This window comes from Pseudonaja textilis, chromosome 3 (genome assembly GCF_049901715.1).
Source record: "Pseudonaja textilis isolate UNSWEBS1 chromosome 3, rPseTex1.2, whole genome shotgun sequence".
Classification (NCBI taxonomy): Eukaryota; Metazoa; Chordata; class Lepidosauria; order Squamata; family Elapidae; genus Pseudonaja; species Pseudonaja textilis.
In genome coordinates this window covers 45,323,261-45,344,095 of record NC_141992.1, presented here as the reverse complement: position 1 = coordinate 45,344,095, position 20,835 = coordinate 45,323,261, and the positions used below count along the sequence as shown (strand labels likewise).

Genomic DNA, 20,835 nt, shown 5'->3' with positions numbered 1-20,835 from the left:
TCACATGGCGCCAAATCTGGAATATATGGTAGATGGAGTAAGATGGGAAATCCATCTTCCCAACTGCCTCTTGGGTGGCTAATGAGCTGTGAGACCTAGCACTGTCATATTGCAAAATCTCTTTCTTGTCCTTCCAAAGTCTACCTAAGTATTATTTTGAACCTCTGACTATTGCGGTATAGTGATGTATAAGGACAGTGGTAGTAGGTTCAAGGAAATCCATGTGAATAACATCATCTGCATCCTCCCCCTAAAAAAGCTTTAACCATGATTTTTCTGCCAAATGCTGGGTTTTGATTTTTTTTTTCCTACAGGTGAACTTTTGTGAAGGTATTTCATGGATTGGTGCTTCACTTTTCATAATGATGAACCTATGTAAAAGCAAAACTCTCATTTTCATTCCTGTAATATAACAATTCTCAATTCTTGCATTTTTCATTTTTGCCATCAATATGCAAGGAACTCAATTTTCAATATTGAAAAATACCAATAATGTCGCCTAAGCTGTGGAATACAAAGTTTGACAACAATTTATTTTTGACTGATCTGTGGATGGTTCTTAATCGGTTCATGAAGCTTTCTTATGTAAAAATCATTTACAGTCATGGTTCACACAAATCAGCTTCTCACACTTCCATCTTTATATATATATATTTATATATATATGTTTTCTGAGGTTCTCGCGGGTATTTATATGTAGATCTTTGGTTGTTCGGGTTTTCTCCCGCGTAAGATTTGAAGTATCTAGGCAACGTTTCGATGAAGTCTCATTCATCATCTTCAGGCTTCTGTCTCCAGCTCTGTGCTTCTCAGAGTAATGTGAGATTGCAGCTGCTTCTTCCTTTTAACTGCTAGTGGGGGTGTGACTTGATTGGGTGGGGGCTTGGCTGTGTTCTGATTGGGTGGGGGTGTGTTCTCATTGGTAGGGGTTTTGGCTGTGTTCTGATTGGTTGGGGGGTTGGCCGTGTTCTGATTGGCCGGAGGCGTGTTCTGTTCAGGTGGGGGCTTGGTTGTGCTCAGGTTAGTCTTAGTTGCTGGGGGATTTGAGTTGGTGAGCTGTGATCTTGCTTTTGGCTTCGAGTTCGTGGTCGTGCTGCATCTTCATAGTGGGTGTCGGTTTGCTTCATGTATGGCTCGGAGGGGTTTGAAGTGGGTAGTGATGCAGCTGCAGTGCGGCTTCTGGTCCGTGGTCATGTCTTATCTTCTGAGTGGGTGTGAGTCTGTTTTCTACATGGAAGTGTGGTGGTGGCATCTTGTGTGGCTCTCATGGGTGTGGGTCTGGTGTCATTCTTCATGTTAGGTACTCGTCTGTTCATGAGGCGGGTTTCCAAATGGCTGGAAGGCGGGAGGTGTCATCTCGTTTATTCATGCTGTGTGGCGTTTTCTATCTCTATGGCTTCTCTGATTATTCTGCTGCTGAAGTGTTCGGTTTTGGCGATAGTTCTGGTATTTTTAAAGTCAATCTCATGTCCTGTGGCTTTGAGGTGTTGGACCAGGGAAGAGGTCGGTTCTTCTTTTTGATTGAGTTCTTGTGTTCTTCAATCGTGCACTTATTCTTCTGTTAGTTTGTCCAATGTGTGGTGGGGCAGGCAGTGCAGGGATTTTGTATACTCCTTGGTTGCACTGCCTGCCTCACCACATACATTGGACAAACTAACAGAAGAATAAGTGCACGCATGAAGACACAAGAACTCAATCAAAAGAACCGACCTTCCTGTCCATCAAAGCCACAGCTGAGATTCTTAAAAATGGTGGAATAAGAACTCCGCTTCCAGCATTTGCAGACAGACGTACTAAAGAAGAATGACACCAGCCCACCCATGAGAGCCCACAAGATGCCCACCACACTTCCATGTAGAAAACAGACTCACACCCACTCAGAAGATAAACAGACCACGGACCAGAGCCGCACTGCAGCTGCATCACTACCCACTTCAAACCCTCCGAGCCATACATGAAGCAAACCGACACCCACTATGAAGATGCAGCACGACCACGAACTCGAAGCCAAACAGCAAGATCACAGCTCACCAACTCAAATCCCCCAGCAACTAAGACTAACCTGAGCACAACCAAGCCCCCACCTGAACAGAACACGCTCCGGTCAATCAGAACACGCCAACCCCCAACCAATCAGAACACAGCCAAAACCCCTACCAATGAGAACACACCCCCACCCAATCAGAACACAGCCAAGCCCCCACCCAATCAAGTCACACCCCACTAGCAGTTAAAAGGAAGAAGCAGCTGCAATCTCACATCACTCTGAGAAGCACAGAGCCGAAGACAGAAGCTTGGAGATGATGAATGAGACTTCATCAAACGTTGCCTAGATACTTTGAACCTTACGCGGGAGAAAACCCAACAACCAAAGATCGATCTATCTATCTATCTATCTATCTATCTATCTATCTATCTATCTATCTATATTTGGTACAGCAACACAGAGTATTCATGTCAACACAGTCATCACCATAAACAAAGTACATTCAATGGTGAATTTCAATTAGAAGGACTGCTTTGGCAGTAAAAAAAAATAAGCAGAGTGCATTGCTTAAAGCATACTCATGATTCCTCACTTGCAGGCTTCCATTACATAGTAAATTAACTTTTTCTCATAGCAATGTCCTACCAACTGTATGAAACAATAGATACTAATGAGGGGTGTCAAACTCATGTCATCACAGCAGCATCACGTGACATACCAGGACTTTCCCCCCTTCACTAAACCGGGCATGGGCATGGCCAGCACATGCGCATCCAGCCATGGGCTGGGAGTTTGACAGCCCTTCATTAGGGCTTCTAACATATCAGTACTGCCATCTGTTGATAACAGATAACCAGATTGGAAGAGACCTTGTAGGTCATGATGACTTGTAACACTGAAGGCATGACTTTTCATTCAGTCCTTGTACATAAAGGGATATTTTTCAAATAAAGCAATCATCTGCAACTTTAGAGAATCCACCCTGGAGTTCTTAGAAATATTGAAAGCATTTATGACTTCCATTACCTTTTATGTTCTACCCTGCTAACTCAATAGTAGCTCTGTAGTGCATTTTTCCCAGATGTCTTCATTTTTGCTTGCTAGTTTTTTATCAGTACAAGCTGATATACCAACTGCAACCTATTTTGACAGATACAGCTTTGCTGTTGTTATTTATGGCTCTGGTAACCTCTCACATGAATTATTGCAACATATTATGCATGGGGCTACCTTCAAAGATAGTTCAGAAACTTCAGCTGATTCAAATAGAGTAGTCAAGTTGTTCAGTGAGATGGGCCAGTATTGTCCTATCATACTGCTCTGCAATATTTTATCTGTGCTATGCTAGCGGTACTTTATCATCTACTTTGGCTTCCAGCCTATTATTTATGTATCTTCTAAGTTCCAGATAAAAAGTCCTCCAGAGTAACTTAAAAAGCTATATAAAACCATCGTAAATAAAATGCAATCAGTATTAATAAATCCATACCTCTAAGTGCTTTTATCAAAATGAAAAAGAAGTATTTTGTTCTTGTAACATGAGCACCACCCTTTTCAGATGTGCATGTAAGATCATAATGAACGTACAAAATAGACAGAATCCAACCTGAGTCCGTTGGTCACCAGGGCCAGCGGTTTGTTTTCCAAGCTTCAGACTCGTATTGGAACTCATCTTTAGGGGACTTCTCTCTACATAGTGTGTGGACAGGCCTTGCATCCCACTGATACTATACTACTTTTATCAGACTGACTGCTCTGACCACCCTATTTCCACAGACATCTTTAAAGAACTGGAGGGGGGATTTTAAATAACATTAGCTTCTATTCAGGGCAACTGAAATTATCTCTTGCTGATGCTCATATTTAGGACCAGAAAGAAATGTTCTTTTGAAAAAGCATGACAAGGCATGCACTCATTTCAGCCCAAGAATTGGCACTAGGCTTGTTGCTGCCTTTCATCATCTGCCACTGCCAGGATTGTAGCTTCTAGACTTCAGCTCTTGAATTCAGCTTTAGTTTTAGCATTGATTTGCCAACTGGTTTGCTTTCAGTTTGCATCCTTTCTCATACTCTCCTCTGCCCTGAGAGCAATTTATCAGCTGAGTGAAAATAGTACGAAAGATAAGGATCTTGGCCAGAAACCAGTTGGAATATTTCGTTTGTTTGTTAGAACAGGACATGGGAAGGCCTGAGGCCCATTAGACTGGATCAGGAGTGCCCCCTTTCATTAAAAAATCATTTGTCAGCAATTAAGGTTGTTAAAACTTAGTCACTGTTGAATTTTACAAAAGCATAAAGAGTTCTCTGGAGCTAGGAACTATTCCTTTCCTTGCTTTTGAATGTTTAGTACTGATTTAACTCAGGTTTGAAGAAAATTAAGAAAGAAGAATAAAACCAATGTGACATAGCCACACATTCTTAATAAAATATAATTTAAGATTTGCCTAACAATGTTCTCTATCATATATGATTTTATAATATAGCAGAAAAGGTTGATTAATTCTAATAGGACTCACTAGAGCAGGCCTGGGCCTCATTCAGTGAAGATGAATTATTTTGGGCCGCATACATAATATAGTTAATGTATATAAATAACAAACTTTATTTTTTAATATTTTTACCGGTGGAGGACACATTACTAGCAGGCCAAGGCAGCTATGAGTTGGATGCACCTAGACTAGAATTCCTATTGTACTCTATCTATTCTACTGTATTTCTATTCTAGTCTATTTATTCAAGTCAGATGATATTCGAAATATTTTAATCTCAGAAAACGTTGGAGAGAAATGTTGGCAAAAATACTAAGCAGGAGCCATTAATAATTTAATAATTCATCACAAATACATTATAAGGATATCTGCCATACTTCTTGTGTCATTTATCTATGTTTGGAAATCAGCACATCACTAACAAGAAATAATGACCACAAGTGAGTATATATTGTCCTCTGGTTTAGGTTAAGCAAGATAGTAAATTAGTAAATTGATTGATAGTAAATAGATTTTAAGAAAATAACATTTCTTCAAATATTTAGATTCTTCTCCCTAAAATGAGAGGTTTATGCATCTCTATTTCCTTCTGCATAAAGGAATGTCTTGTCTTATAACCATTGTTTAATGATCATTTGAAATTACAGTGGCGGTGGTCCTTACTCTTATAGTCATTGCAGTCATGTGATCCAAATTCAGATACTTGGCAACTAGCATGTATTTATAATGGTTGCAGTATTCCAGGGCCATGTGATCACAATTTGCAACCTTCCCAGCCAACTTTGGACAACGGGGAAAGCTAGATTCACAATGACTATACGATTCTGAAGTGATTTGTCATGGCAAAAAATGGTCATGAAATCAATCGCATCTCTCTTAAAAACCTCCTTGCTTAGCAATGAAAATTCTAGTCCCAAGTGTGGTAAATACGTTGGCCGCTACCTGTATATACATTAGAAACATAATCAATAACAAGGTTTGGGTTAAATTATTGGAAACAGGAGGAGGAGGAGGAAGAAGAGGAGGAGGAATAGGAAGAGGAAGAGGAGGAGGAGAAATACATGATTATCAGAAAGACTCTACATCTAAAGGTCTTGTTTTTAGCTCTCAAAACCTTTCTTCTCATTTTAGTGGACCCTATTGCTAATGAAATAAGTCTGTGGCCATTCTACTTTTTTTCATGAATGTACTGTACTGGAAAGGGTCACCTCATTCAAATCATTATCAAATTGATACATACCACCAAAAAGCTGTACCATCATGTTTCATGTAAACATTTTCCAGAAGATATACTGTATCTTTCTATATTAGGCATAAAACAATCCAATTCGTGTCAGGTTTGTGTCACTAATTACTGGAATAGACTGGCAATCATAGTTTTGTACTCCATCCTTATGATAATGACCTTCAATCATTTCAAGTTAAGATTTATGTATGCTTCCTTGCTGTTACTGAAGTACCAAAACCCCCAATAACCTCAGTATATAATGAATTAGTAGGGAGTCCGGCAATATTATTCACAGCAAATTGTAGTGATGCCAAACTGACCTCGTTTGTATCTGACAGAACTATGAATATCATGACATTTTCATGAATATGGCATCAGAATGTTGTCACCAAACATCCACCACCTCAGTACCCATAGAGTTAGGACAAGATATCAAGGCTCTAAAAGCTATATCTGTTGCTATGGTTCAACTTAAGAATCTCTATTGACATCATGCTTTTCCTACTTCTTGGCCCTGACACAGCATCTGAAATGTATCTCCTTTCTCCCCATTCAGTTTGCTTGATCAAAGGGAAACCAAATAAGCCTAGCCTTATGCACAGATCTGGCTTAGATATCCATTAACGAGCATTTATTCTTGGTATTGATAGCTGAAACACTCTTTTATTTATATATTTATTATTCACTCAGTTGGTTTTTATCTACTTTTCTCTATACAAAGTGGTTCATTGAAGCACTGAAGTATATCTCAAAGCAGAGCATTCACTAATTGACCTTCTTCATGTAATAAGCTTCTATTTCTATCTCAAAGCACAAAAACCCCCATAGATCAGACCAGTGGCCTAACTGGCTCAATATCTTGTTTCCTGCAGCAGCTATCCAGGTGGAAAGCCAATAAGTTAGACATCAATACAATAGCACCCTCTTGTTCAAATTCTCCAGAAACAGCTGTTCAAAGAGATATAGTGGCTCTGATACTGGAGGTGATAGATAGTTATCACGATTAGTATCCATTAATCACCTTATCCTCCCCTTTGCCTGCACTAGATCATTAAATGTGAGAATTAGAGATTTGGTACAAGACCTTGAATACACTTCAATCCCTTTGATTAGCATTGATATTCTAATTTTATGTTTAAGGACAAATCTCATGGCATATACATATTTGCTTCATATATGTACCTCTAATCTACCATAGCTGAATTTAAAGGATGCAATACATTAATTTTTTAAAAATCCCAAACGTCTGCCATGCATGAACAGAAGTGGCTTTTGCTGCAAATGAGACAGTCTTACTTGTCCACTGTCATTCCCTTCTGATAATGCAAGGGGGTAGAAAAGAACCCATTAACTTCAATGTTTGAAATGCACTGCAGTGCAATTGGAGCAATTTTCTTGGCCATTTATTGCCTTACTAAAAACCACTCATTGGAACAACCTTTCACACAACCTGCAATAAATATATTTATCACAAAATACTCTACCCCATCAACAACCTCCAGACCTGCACATATATTTCATTGACTATAAACTGATTGATGCCCTGGAACTATATCAGGCTTTTAAACAGTTCTCCCTCTCTTGCTTCTTTGGCCTAGAAGATAAAACAAAAAGAAGATTTAGGAGAAGGCAGAAACCAAAATGGCCTGCATCACAGAAAAGTAAAGAGGGCAAGATGGGAATGAAAAGGAATATTTTCTATAGATATAAAAAAAATCTATTCATTTAAGTGAGATGGCAATAATGTGTTCAGTGATGAAAATGTTTATTACTTTATTCTGAACAGATTAATTTAAATGCTTCCCTGGAAATCTTCTAAGTGTCTATTTAGAAGAAGGCTTTACTGAGTTGAATAAAATTTATTCTTAAGTAAATATAGACAGGATTTCATATTAAAACATTATCAGTATGTATGAAATTGTTTTTAAGTAGAATCAACAGTCTCTTTATTTTTAAGTAGAGTCAGTGGCTTACCACTGAACCTCTAGTACAAAAGAATGAAAAAATTCTGAACTCTGAATTTCATTTCATTTTTAAAAAGAGAACTGAATGAAACTTCCATGCAAGAATCAAATCTTGGCACCCCAATTTCAGCAATACAATTTTAATTAGATAATGTATTTGTGATATCTTTCATTATACAATTACTGGTTTACAAAGTATACAAAATCTTCACATTTCTGGTCTAAATAATACTAATGAAATATTTTGTGAATTCAAACAATTTTGTGCATCTATTATCAGAACAACCCAGTGGAAGAAAATCAGAGCTGGATTTTGATTCCCAGTAAATTAATTTTAAATGCAAGAATAGTTTATATCAGAGGTGGTATTCAGCAGGTTCTGACCAGTCCTGGAGAACCAGTAGTGGAAATTTTGAGTAGTTTGGAGAACCGGTAGCAGAAATGTTGAGTAGTTTGGAATACCACCTCTGACTGGCCCCACCCCCCATCTATTCTCCACTTCCTGAGTCCCAGCTGATCAGCTGGGTCTTCTTTAGTTGCCCTTCACAGGAGAACAGAGCTGGAAAGCAGGTTATTGGGGTGGGGAGGGGAGATTTTGCAGTAATGTTCCCCCTGGAGTGGGGAGGGAATGGGGATTTTGCAGGATTCTTCCTCTGTCACACCCACCAAGCCCAGCCCACCAAGCCAAGCCACACCTACCCAGCCATGCCCACAGAACTGGTAGTAAAATATTTGAATCCCACCACTGGTTTATATCCAAATATATGAAAACACCTTTTTTGAAAATGTAACACTTATATACAGATATATTCAGCAAACATAGCGCTGAATCTAAAATGTAGAAGGTTATGTTATAGTCATGACATTTAATGACAGAGATTAAAAAATGTCTAATCTTAAACTTTGGGATTAGAAAAAGCATTTCTACTTCAGAAACATGTCTGCCTGCTCGTTCTCCTTTTTTAGAACAAGGTGCTTCTTAGGAGCACTAAAGTATTTTGTACAAATCAAATCTTTATAGTGCAGAAGACCAGCACAAGCTATTTGGTTCTGTTCTAACTATTAATATTACCCAGCTTCTCATTACCTGTTATAGAAAGGTAATGTGTGGAGTAAGCTCACTTTCACTCTCCAGTGTTGTTAAAAACATGTGGGACAAATTCAGGGTAAGATAAATTATCCCTGCATCAGTGTCCCTGCACTTGCCTTAATGAAACTAATTATCTCTCAGTATAGTTATTGCTTGAATGGAAGATAGACAAAGAATGTCACATATTTTGCCATGAATGCCACAGAAGATTAGATGAACTGTATAAATATAATGGCTTAATAAGACTCCCAACCTCTAATTTAGTGCTTTTCCAGAAGAAATAAATTTTTAGCATTATTTTCCAATCCTTATTAGTAAATAGCATGGGGAAAGTAGAGTCAACTGTGGTGTGTCTTTTGGGTATAGCATATTTTGAAAGACTGTAAAATGGAATGGCAAAACAATCCAAGAGATACTATACTATTATGGAACTATGTTCATTGTTTGAGGCTTGCACATTAGTACAGCTTGTCCTGGCTTATTTCTTAAATCACAGTACCAAACTTGCTCTGGTAAAGCATGGTGCATATTTGTCAACTGCTTCCTGTACTTAGAAACAAAATTTGGTTTCACATAAGAAATATACTAAATTTGAGGTGTGTGTATCTTTCCTTGGAAGTAAAAAGCTAATTATTTCCTGAGGAAGAGAAAGGAAAACAATTGCATTTTGAGGGAGGGAATTTCAGCAGAATAAGAGAAAGTGGATTGACAGTCTGCTTGTAAAACAGGACATAAGAAGTTACTATCAATCAAGGCACCAGTGGCTCACAGTTCTTCGCTTAAGAGTCCAAGCGAAACATCACTGTGTTTCCAGACAAAAGGACTAGATTGCAAAAGCAATTGACTACAGCAGGCTCCAATAGGTAGGGAATTAATTAATAAGCTCTAGTGGAAAGGCCTCAGGTGTCTGCAAGCCAAAAAGTAAAAGATTGGATAGGAAAAGGCTTGAGACAGCAGAACATCTTGTATTAGTTTGGTTAAATGTTACAAAATCACAAAGTTACATTTTACTAAAAAAAAGTAACCTTCTAGTGACAGGATTATTTTTCATGAAACAATATACCCAAGGAATGTTTTATATTATATCAAAGTGTAGAACTGAATTTCAGAATCTCACGAACACTTGACATTTAGTTGTCAGTTAAATGTGTGGAAACAGGTGAGCCACATAAGGATAGCCAAAGAAGAGGACTGTGATTTATACTCAAATGGAATTTGTTAATTTTTAAATATAAAGGTAGCAATATTAATGTCTATATATTTATTTTACAGGTTGGTAAACCTATCCAATCACTGCTTATTAAATAGTAAAGCAAAAATGAAACCAAACACACAATAAGAAAATATAACTTTTAAGCTCCATGCTTATCCAAGAACACCAAATAATGCCAAGAGCAGAAAAGCACTGTATTTTTTTTATTGCTTTGTGAAACATGAGGGAGGTGACCAAATACACCTGCAAGAGAAGCTTGTCCCAGAACACCGAGACTACCGTGGGAAAAGTAGAAATAAGAAATAGAACATCTTACTACAGAGACTACGACTATGATCTGTCAACGGTGGTGTCTCCCAAGGCAGTGTTCTAGGACCAACTCTTTTCATACTCTACATAACTGTCCTCTGTGATCATATCAAGAACAACTGTGTTCTCTTTGCTGATCATGTAAAGCTATTCAACAGCACCGACAATACTGCTACCCTTCAAAAAGACCTTGACTATGTATCAGAATGGTCAAACAAATGGCAACTTCAAATCTCAACAAATAAATGCTCTGGCATTTATATTGGAAAAAAAAAAAATCAGAAAATAAAATACAGGCTGAATAGTCAAGACCTTGTTGATGATCCAAACTCTGTCAAGGATCTTGGAGTACTCATCTCTAATGATCTAACTGCTAGAGCCCACTGTAACTACATAGCCAAAAAGGCGTTAAGAGTTTTTAACCTAATCTTACATAGCTTTTTCTCTGGTAATATCACGCTACTAACTAGAGCATACAAAACATTTGCTAGACCAATACTTGAATACAGCTCATCAGTCTGGAACCCACATTACGTATCTGATATTAACACAGTTGGGAAAGTCCAGAAATATCTCACAAGAAGAGTTCTCCACTCCTCTACTCGTTGCAGAATACCTTATGCCACCAGACTCAAAATTCTAGACCTAGAAAACCTAGAACTACACTGCCTTCGGTCTAAGTATAGCATATAAAATCATACATTGCAATATCCTACCTGTCAATGAATACTTCAGCTTCAACCATAACAATACAAGAGGAAACAATAGATACAAACTCAAGGTTAATCGCACCAAACTTGATTGCAGGAAATACAACTTCAGCAACAGAGTGGTCAATATCTGGAATACTCTACCTGACTCTATGGTTTCTTCCCCAAACCCCAAAAACTTTAACCTTAGACTGTCTAGTATTGACCTCACCCCTTTCCTAAGAGGTCTGTAGGGGGCATGCATAAGCGCACCAACATGCCTACCATCCCTGTCCTATTGTTTCTTTTATTTTTTATTTTTCTTATATGTATCCATGTATTCATAAGTATGATTTACTTATACCTATTATTTTGTAAGCAATTGACAAAAATAAATAAAATAAATATAAATAAATAAATAAATAAATGGTACCCTAGTATCCCAAGGATACTATAGAGGTATATATCATCTATTAGCCATCAACTCAGACTTCCAGCAGACAGACATATCTCTTGGGTAAAGTAAAAAAATCAGGTTAAATTATTGGGTAGATGTCATTTCTTTTAGCTTCTGTATCTAGATTCCAAATTATTTCCAGAGGAAAAGAGAGGAAAATAATTGCATTTTTGGGAGAGAAAAAAGTGGTTATCACATTCTGCTCATAAAACAGGATACAAGAAGATACTATCAATCAGGGCACCAGTGGCGCACTGTTTTTTGCTTAAAGGAGTCCAAGTGAAACATAGATCTCCACTATGTTTCCAGACACAAGGACTAGATTGCAAAAGGAAGAAACCACCACCAACATCCAACTGATTGTTCCTCACTATGGTTGCCTTAGAAAATTATGTCCCCAAGTTTGCAATTCAGAAAGATTTTTCAAATCTGAAGTCTGTTCATGTTTATGGATGTCTTTCAGGCAATATATAAATAATTATAATGCTAGATATGATAGCAGAAATCAGTTGCAAGATTGCCACATATTTTTGCTGTACTGTGCTAATTTTCTCAGCTGCTTTAAATTTATTTTATACTGTTTTTAATTGTTTTAACTGTTGAAGAGTTGTTTGATGCCCAGAGTCATGTGATTGAGATGGACAGCTATAAAAATTAAATAAATATGACAATTGTTTCCTCAGCTCCTTGATTGATAGCAGATGTATTTAGCTAGGAATTTTCCTTTTTTTCCTGTTTCCATTAAGTTATATGGGCTGATGTAAAACAACTCTTGGCTGGGATAATTAATCCCACTAAACTCAAAAATATTTATTCGAAGTTAAATTCTGTTAAATAAAGTCCATGGAATTTAGGGGGCTTAGTTGGGTGACATTGCAGAGGTATCATTTTAATGTCACTCCATTTGCATCCACCTCTGCTCCAGCTACATCACAATAATGGCTTAAAAATAAGATATATGTCTTATGGTAGTACAACTTTGTGGCATATAGAGTCAGTTTTGATTAGCCTGGCTTAACCTTCATTAAGTGTTATTGGTAGTACTTAAAATATGAAAGCTAGCTACTTCTGCACAATGAGAATCCTGAGAAAATGATTGTGACAGTTGGGTCCCTTGGTTAATTGAGTTCTAATCATAGATAGCCATATTCCTTCATTTTTACTTCTTAAGTATAATAATTATAGAATATTCCCTAGTTATTCAAGGTTATTGGCTCAGAAGTATAGCTATCTAAAAAAAGAAACATACTGTAACAAATTGCTCTATACGAAATACTTTAAAAAAAACTTCATCAAAGTGTAGGAAAGGACATTTCATCCAAAAGAGAATTATCATATAAGAATAGAATAAAGAACAAAACTTGTTTTAACATAGGATCTACCATAGGACAGTTTCACTATACAGGAAACAACATACTAAAGTATTTTACTTTAGTAATGTATATTTCATAATGTAAAAATAGTTGCATACGTAACACATACACAAAAACAGTGAGCCTAGGTACAAAACATTAAAAATGGGAGGGAGGAAGGGAGGGAGGAAGGACCTATATTTGAGTTAACAAGAATATTTCAGCTGGATATAAAACATTAGTGGCAATGTTTTCACCCTCTTTTTATTTATTATTTATTTATTTTGTGAAGCAATTATTAGATAACAGGTATAAGTATAAACATGGTTATGAATACATGAAATGGATACGAATAAGAAAAAAACACAATAGGACAGGGTCGGTAGGCACATTGGTGCACTTATGCACCCCGCCCTGCAGACCTCTTACCTCCATGGGTGTGTAAACAGGGCATTACATGAAACCGTAATATTCTCAATCCTTTGATGCAGAAAAAAACAAAAACAAACCAATAAAAGCAGGAACCAGACCACCACAGAAATTGCTGGAACATTATTTTATTGCCATGTGAAGGGACAGTCTAAGCCCCTTTCGCATGCTTTCTGCTTTCACGGGGCTGAGGAATTGTTTCAACTTTTCTACCTCTTCCTCAAGGTCAGCTAAATTTCTTTACTAAAAGATATACTATATCACAGTATAGGTCAGTGATGGCTAACCTTTTCATTGTCGTGTGCCAAAAGTGTGTGTGTACCCATAATGCAATGCGCATGTGACTCCTGCCCCCGTGCGTGCATGCGCAACCCTCCCCATGCACAACACATGCCTCTGCACATGCGTGCGTCTCCCACACACGCCCTGCCCCCCTCACATGTGCGGCAGATACCCGACAATCAACTGGCTGGCAGGAGGTGTGTGTACATGAGCAGTGGATCTGTTCTGGGTGATGGCTCATGTGCCAGGAGAAATGGCTCTGTGGGCCAGTTCTGGCACCATCATAGTCCTACACTACTGGTATGTGGGCACTGTGACTAGGAAGCCCCAATCCTACCTCTGTTGTACTTTTGCTCAATATAACTGTGTATACAATTATAACTTAATACTTGTATGCAAAGCATATTCACATAATTACAGAAATAAGCATCATTTGCATTAGCAGTGCCTTTCTCACATCAAAATTCAGAGAGATTCCAAGACATTAGAGCTATTTTACATGCACACATAGATACCCTCATGCACACCATACCCATAAGTAAAAATCTTTCTTTAAAATGTATTGTTATTAAAAAATAATAATTCTTAGATTATTTTCAACATGCTCATCATACCGGAGTTTATGTGAGCATATGTAAAGAAAAAGGCAAGTGCCACATTTATTGAACTAATCTCAATAGAAGTGAATCTTTCAGACAACACAGAGCTCTTCTTGAGGCAAAAAATTAGTTATAATTACACTCACTAAGATGAATCCATCTAATAAAAGTTATCATCCCCTATTCACAGCTGAGCTACACTACAAGCTACACATCTAATAGAGTAGCGCAGCACAAAAGAGAAAGAATCATTGACACTATTCATGAAATTTTGTTCAAGCTTAGACTTATCTTCATTTTCCTGCATTCCCTAAACACCTGGAATGAAACTAAAACCTCACATATTGGACTATATTTAACATTTACATATCCACTACTACTGTCCAGTGCGGACTTTGCTTACATATGTACGCATACACATATAGTGGCTGGATCAGTTCTACTGGAGAACTGGTAGATGAAATTTTGAGTAGTTTTGAGTAGTTCGGAGAACCAGCAAATACCACCTCTGACTGGCCCCGCCCCCATCTATTCACTGCCTCTCAAGTCCCAGCTGATCGGCTGGGTCTTCTTTTGTTGCCCTGCACAGAAGACTGGACCTAGAAAGCAGGTTAGTGGGGTGAGGAGGGAATGGGATTTTGCAGTAAACTTCTCCCAGGAGTGCGGAGGGAATGGAGATTTTACAGCATCCTTCCCCTGCCACGCCCACCAAGCCACGCCCACAGTCCCGGTAGAAAAAAAAATTGAATCCCACCACTGGGCTGGATGTATTATTTTAAACTATGGCATTACCAAAATACCTAACCATGTGATCCGAAGAACTTTATGTAAATGTATATTGGTAAAAAACATTTTTTTAAAATGCTGAACTTGTGATTAGAAACAGAGCCAATAGTACAACTTCCCCTCCTTTCTATGTGATTGACTATAAGGTGAGAAGACGATGAATTAATAGCTGGTGCAATAACAACTGTGTTTCCCTCAGGCTCAATTTTGGAAAGGGTTCACATCACAAATGAGTTAATTTGGGCTCTGTTTCACATCAACCAAATTAAGTTCAGATAAGTTTGGCTTCCTTCCAGCTAAAGGTTCCATTCTCCTCCTTATAACAGCAGTGGTAAGAATTTATTACAGAGAGGTTTTGCTTTAAAACTTCCACTTGACTGTACCTAAATGCAAGTATTCATGGAAAAGATAATTTCCATGTCCATGGATGGTATTATTCTCGGGGATCCTGTCATCTCAACAGGAGTATCAACATCTGTGCAAAAGACTTCTATGGATTCTGACATCCACTGCCAATTATCTGACAGATGACTAGCAGCAATATTTTTCAGAGTCATTTTAAGGTTGACTGGGCAAACTTATCTTATAAAAGGAAGATGCCCAGACATTTTTAAAAATAACCCAATCTCCAAAAGGAGATTATGCTCAACTTGCAGTGGATTCATAAATTTCCGAATTAGAAAAAATATTTCTCACAAAACCAATTTCTAACTTTTACAATATATTTGTCAGTGGTGAATCAAGGCATTTTTGGTTCACATTTCACCTTGACTATACATGTTTGTGGGAAGTAAGGGTAAGCCCCTCATTCTCTGTCCCTTGTAATATATAATATGGAAATTGGTTTTTCCAAGAAGGCTACAGCAAGAATCAAATAATATATGTAAAGTGCTTGTACACTTGGATCCATGCTCAATAAATTATTAGAGGCCTGTAGAACAACGTTGCTTATATATATTGTCTAGGACTGGGAAATCTATCAAAATCACAACATGAATACAATAGATATCGCAGCCACTTTGTAACTCTAAGTCTTCGCATTTAATAAAGCATTTGGTTTACTTTTTTCCCTGAAGCTAAATTCCATAAAGTTCAAAAGCTTGTACAATGCTAATAGTAGGAGGCATTGATCAGTACCCCTGTCTGCATTGTGTCATTCTCCTGGAGCTGTACTACGAAATGTACTGAAAATGTAATAGCATTTTTTTTAATTTTGCTGCTTTGGATACCCAGTCCAATGTATTAGTGAGTACTGTATGTTCCTATGGTGCCTCTTGCCATAAAACCATAACACCTGCTATCAACCTTTAGCTGAGTTCCAATATAGATTTTGAAATATAAGTGGATGTACCTGCAGTTTAAAAGCCCTGCTCCTTCCTGGCGTTCTCCCTCCCTCCCTCCCTCTCCCTCCTTACACACACACACACACACACACACACACACACACACATATCTCCAACATTGGAGGTTTTAAAAAGGAGATTGGATAATCATTTGTCTGAAACTGGTATAGGCTTTCCTGTCTAAGCAGGAGTTTGGACTAGAAGAGGTCCCTTCCAACTCTGTAATTCTGTTAAGACTACAGTACAGTTCAAAATAGGTCAGTTTCCCCAAGATGAACAGAGACCTGAAGTTAAAAAGAACACCGCAATATATCATTATAAAGTAGAGCAAGGATTTGTTAAGCATTAAGGTTAGGGATGGTTTGATGACTAGAACACTTTCCAACTATCAAATAGGGATAACATTCAGAAAACAGAGGCAGTTAGAGAAAAGAAATTATTTTCTGAACCTAAGTGAATCTAGCCACTGGGTTTTTTTAGTGACAGGATTCTTGGTGATGACATTCTTGCTTTACTCTTCAGGAAAAAAAAAATTATTGAAATTCTCCTCCTTCAGGAGATGAACTAAATGGAATATATGCTACTTAATGAAGTAAAAATTCAAAGTTTCAGACTGAAGTATTATACCTATTGTTATGCATCTGCCATTTTAATGCATGCTCTTCAGTGCTCAGACATGGACTATAACATGTATAAAGGTTTGTCATCTATTCTATCAACCCATTGGTGTTAAATGGTGAATGGAGGGGAGTGTTAATGGTTTAAAAGGGAACTCCTTTTATACAGCCTTTGTCTTACTGGGGACTAAATATAATGTGAATTGAAATATAAATATCTGTAACCCCATACATGCCTACTTTTCTCTCTCTCTCCCAGTCTTGCAAGAAACAATCTTATAACAGAAAATATTAATAAATAATTTATTAAATCTGTATTCCTCTCAACTCATTCTAGCAGGCTCTGAATATCCATGTCAACTCCCATAATGACATCAGCCTTGTTTGCTGATATTCAGAGCATTCACCATGCTCTGCATTATGTTTGGAGGCATTAAAGCCCTGGACCTCTGTCCCATTGCAGTTCTAGCTACATATATACCTTGAGAACACCGTACCGAAGCTTCCCTCTAAGTAGCCATTTCCATTTAAATGCCTGTTCTTGGTCTAGGACCAAGCCCCTCCTTTTTCAAAATATGTAGATATTTTACCTGTGAATCACAGGCATTTCTTCTGCCAGAACAAGAGTAGATGACATCAAGTTTGAGCCAAGGATAGAAGGTCCTTCAGAGACCTGATGAGCATTTGACAAAACCTGAATAGTGGCTCCCCACCACACTCCAAAGAATACAATACAAAGTTCTGAAAGCCATCATGTTGACAAGTGGGTTGAATCATAAAGATTAGGTCCTCATAGGTAACATTTCACAGGAAGGGAAGGAGGAGAAGTCTAACATATACTCTCTCTTCATATTTACTTCTTTCTTGGGATGTGAGAGTTTCAATATTTTACCCGTTAAAAGTACAAATCTCCAAAGTACACACATATCCAGAGAACATGACAAAACAAGTGCAAGTTGGTTAAGCTTTTATTCCTCTCAATAATGCCCACAGATAATGCTTAGCTCACACTACTATTTATACATGCATATATAAAAATCTGTCTTACAGAAGCAATAAAAAGCTAATGTAGAATTTAGGTCAATTTCCTTCTGTTCTGAACATTATATTGGGAAGCATCTGCCGTATACATATTCTCTTTGGTTAAAAAAAAAAAAAAGATTGTGCTATCCTTTGTATCACAAGGGGGGAAAAAAAGAAATTTCCCAGAACCTTTAACAGTTGCCTTTAATACTCACATTTCTTAGCAAGGCTAATTAAAGGATGAAATAAAGAAAAATCAATCTCTGGAAAGAAAAATGGGGGCAACTGATCTGACTGTCATAGCCAGAATACAGATATATTTATGGTTACTAAGGAGGTTTGTTTCATAGACTCTGGGAGAGGTTTGCAAGATCTAACAGTGAAATGAAGGGAAAACCTACAGACTCTGACAGATTTATTATATGTGAGACCTTCTGTAAGAAAGACTCCCTCTCTTGTTATGCTGTGTACATGATTACACAGCTTTGCTATGATAGGGTGTAGAGTAGGGCTGATAGAAGCAAGAGAAATGAATGACAACAGAGCTGTTGGGGATTGGGAGAGTGAGGGGTAAGGGCACTTTGTAGAAAGACTAATGAGCTTTTTTCAACATTCTGTACTTGTTCTCACTAACTCTTCAGCTGATCAGACCCACTGCCCACCCTGCTTTCTGCTTTTTGTTGGGCACCTCCAGCTTCATGTTCATAGCTTGGCTCTCCATGAGTCTGGGATGGTGATAGGCAGCCATCACCAATGTTTGTTAGCTTCAGAGATTGCTGGTGTGGAAGCTAAATCAAAAGGCAGGTCTTTGGCTTGTTATCTGCATCGGCCCCTCATTACCACTACTTTTCTTCCACAATTTACTCCTCTGCCAACATTTTTCAGATTTTTGTTTTCTGCTTCTATTTTTTTATGTTGCCTCCCGATGCCTTGAGTTCTAGCACCTCTCTCTCTCTCCCTCTCTCCCTTTTTTAAAATGGGGATTCTCCTGGGTCGAGGATAGAAGTAACAGGCTGTTCAATGCAATCCTTTTTTTTTCTTGGATCCAAAAATCTCCTCGAATGTTTATGAGACAAGGGGTTGATTGGAAGGTACTATTGATACATTGGAAGGTACTGTGCAAGCCACAGCCAATTTGCACGTAATTCAAAGGCTGTCGCTTGATTTTCCAGGATCTGCCAAAACCCCGAAGGGGCTGCTGGCTCCCAGAGCTACTCCAGAATAAACACCAGCATCCTGCAAACCAGATCAACCGCTGAGGAAGCGATTCTGCACCCCGACCTCCCTCCTAGGCACCAGGCTCAGGAGTTTGGCCTCATTGCTTGGATGCGAGTGACACACCTGGTTTTACATAGCAGCACAACAGCCGCCGCGAATGTTAGCCTCCCACCTGCATTGATCCCAGAGGTTCACTTGGGAATTTCTGATGCCAAGCCCGAAACCGCATCCCAACTTTCCCTAATCTCTCCAATCTCGGGAACGTCGCTACCGCCAAGACCACCCCAATCAGGCAAGCCCTGACGGCTCTCCCTAGCCAGCCGCGCACCCTCCCTTCTTCCCCCTTCGGCCTGACTCGAAGCGAGACGAAGGCGGCGTCCGATTCAGCTCTCCCAGCCGCCACCTAAGGGACACATGCCCCGCACCCGGGGATACACCTCGCAAGAGCTCAACTTACCCTTGGACTCTCCTCTAGCCCGTCTCAGCCCCGCAGCTCTGAAGTGGCGACCTGCTGCCAAGCCCAGGAAGCACGCACAGCTGCCTCCGACTGAGCCCCGGAGTTGGCAGCCTGAGCCGGGAGGGCGTCGTTTCGCTAGGAGCTGACCAGGTTTCCGACGACCACCCCGGCGCTCAGGAGACCAGGGCTGAAGAGCGCCCGCCGCCGTCCAGCCCTTCTTCCCGCGCTTCCCTTTCCTGCCAGTTGGAGGCAGCGGCAGAGAGTCGCGTCCCTTTCCCCGCGCGCACAGCCGTGTTTGTGACCACACACACACACACAAACACACACAAAAACACGCGCGCGCACGCAAACGCCCAGGCGGCAGGCGTTCGCTCGCCTCTCTTTCCCTCTCCGCGGCTCCCCCTCCCCTCAAGAAGCTCTCCCTCCCAATGGAGGCCCGGCTCTGCAACGGGCCACCCACCTGAATCTGCTTCTGCTATCTCGGCCGCTTTAACTCCTGAGGCGCCGCGGAGCTTGGTGGTAAACAACGGGGCGGTGGAGGGAAGGGGTGTCGTCGCTGAGCGGTGCCTGGCCGAAAGCGATGGAGGAAGGGACGGGCAGCGCTTCTGCGCTCGTGGGGAGCCGCTTGCCTGCCTACAGAGAGGCTTACAGGCACCGTACCTCGAAGTTGCTAATCCCGGGATCTGTGATGCTTAGGCAGAAAACCATCTGGGGACGAATCATTAAGATCAGCCATGATTTGACTACCACAAGGACTTGATCTGACCTAAGTCGTTTAGTTGTATTCAGTTTGATAAAACGAAACGTAGACACTCTCTCATCCTGCCTGCCCCCATCCATTTTAATACAATTTTCTATTGCAGCCAATGCTTTTCAACAATTCTTGGGAGATAGGAACAAGTTTAGTTCCTATTGAACCAATTGGATGGAAATACTATCTGCACATCTTTCACATACATACACACACTCACATACACAATAGCAATAAGACATATTGCTTCATGGTCCTCTCTAAGCAGTTTAACAGAGTCAGCATATTGCCCTGAACAAATTGGATCCTCATTTTACCAACCTTGGAAGGATGGAAGGTTGAGTCAACCTTGAGCTGGTGAGAATTGAACTGCTGACAGCAAGCAGAATTAGCCTGCAACGCTGCATTCTACCCACTTTGCCACCACAGCTCATCCACAATGCTCTAAAACACAGGTGTGCAACCTTAAACACTCAAAGAGCCATTTGGACCCATTTCCCACAGAAAAATAACCTGGGAGCTACAAAACTTGACATCACTTACTCCCACCCA

The 20,835-nt window shown here is 39.4% G+C and overlaps 1 protein-coding gene across 8 annotated transcripts in view; it reads right to left on the bottom strand.

The window, feature by feature from the left end:
- The window catches only part of LRRN2 (leucine rich repeat neuronal 2), a 150,071-nt gene extending 130,224 nt beyond the window's left edge, over positions 1-19,847 (bottom strand). For all 8 annotated transcript variants that reach the window (XR_015742820.1, XR_015742821.1, XM_087929440.1 and 5 more), the window contains exon 1: positions 19,533-19,847. The gene's annotated coding sequence lies outside the window, so the exon portion shown is untranslated. The remainder of the gene's footprint in view (positions 1-19,532) is intronic.
- Positions 19,848-20,835: the final 988 nt, after the last annotated feature.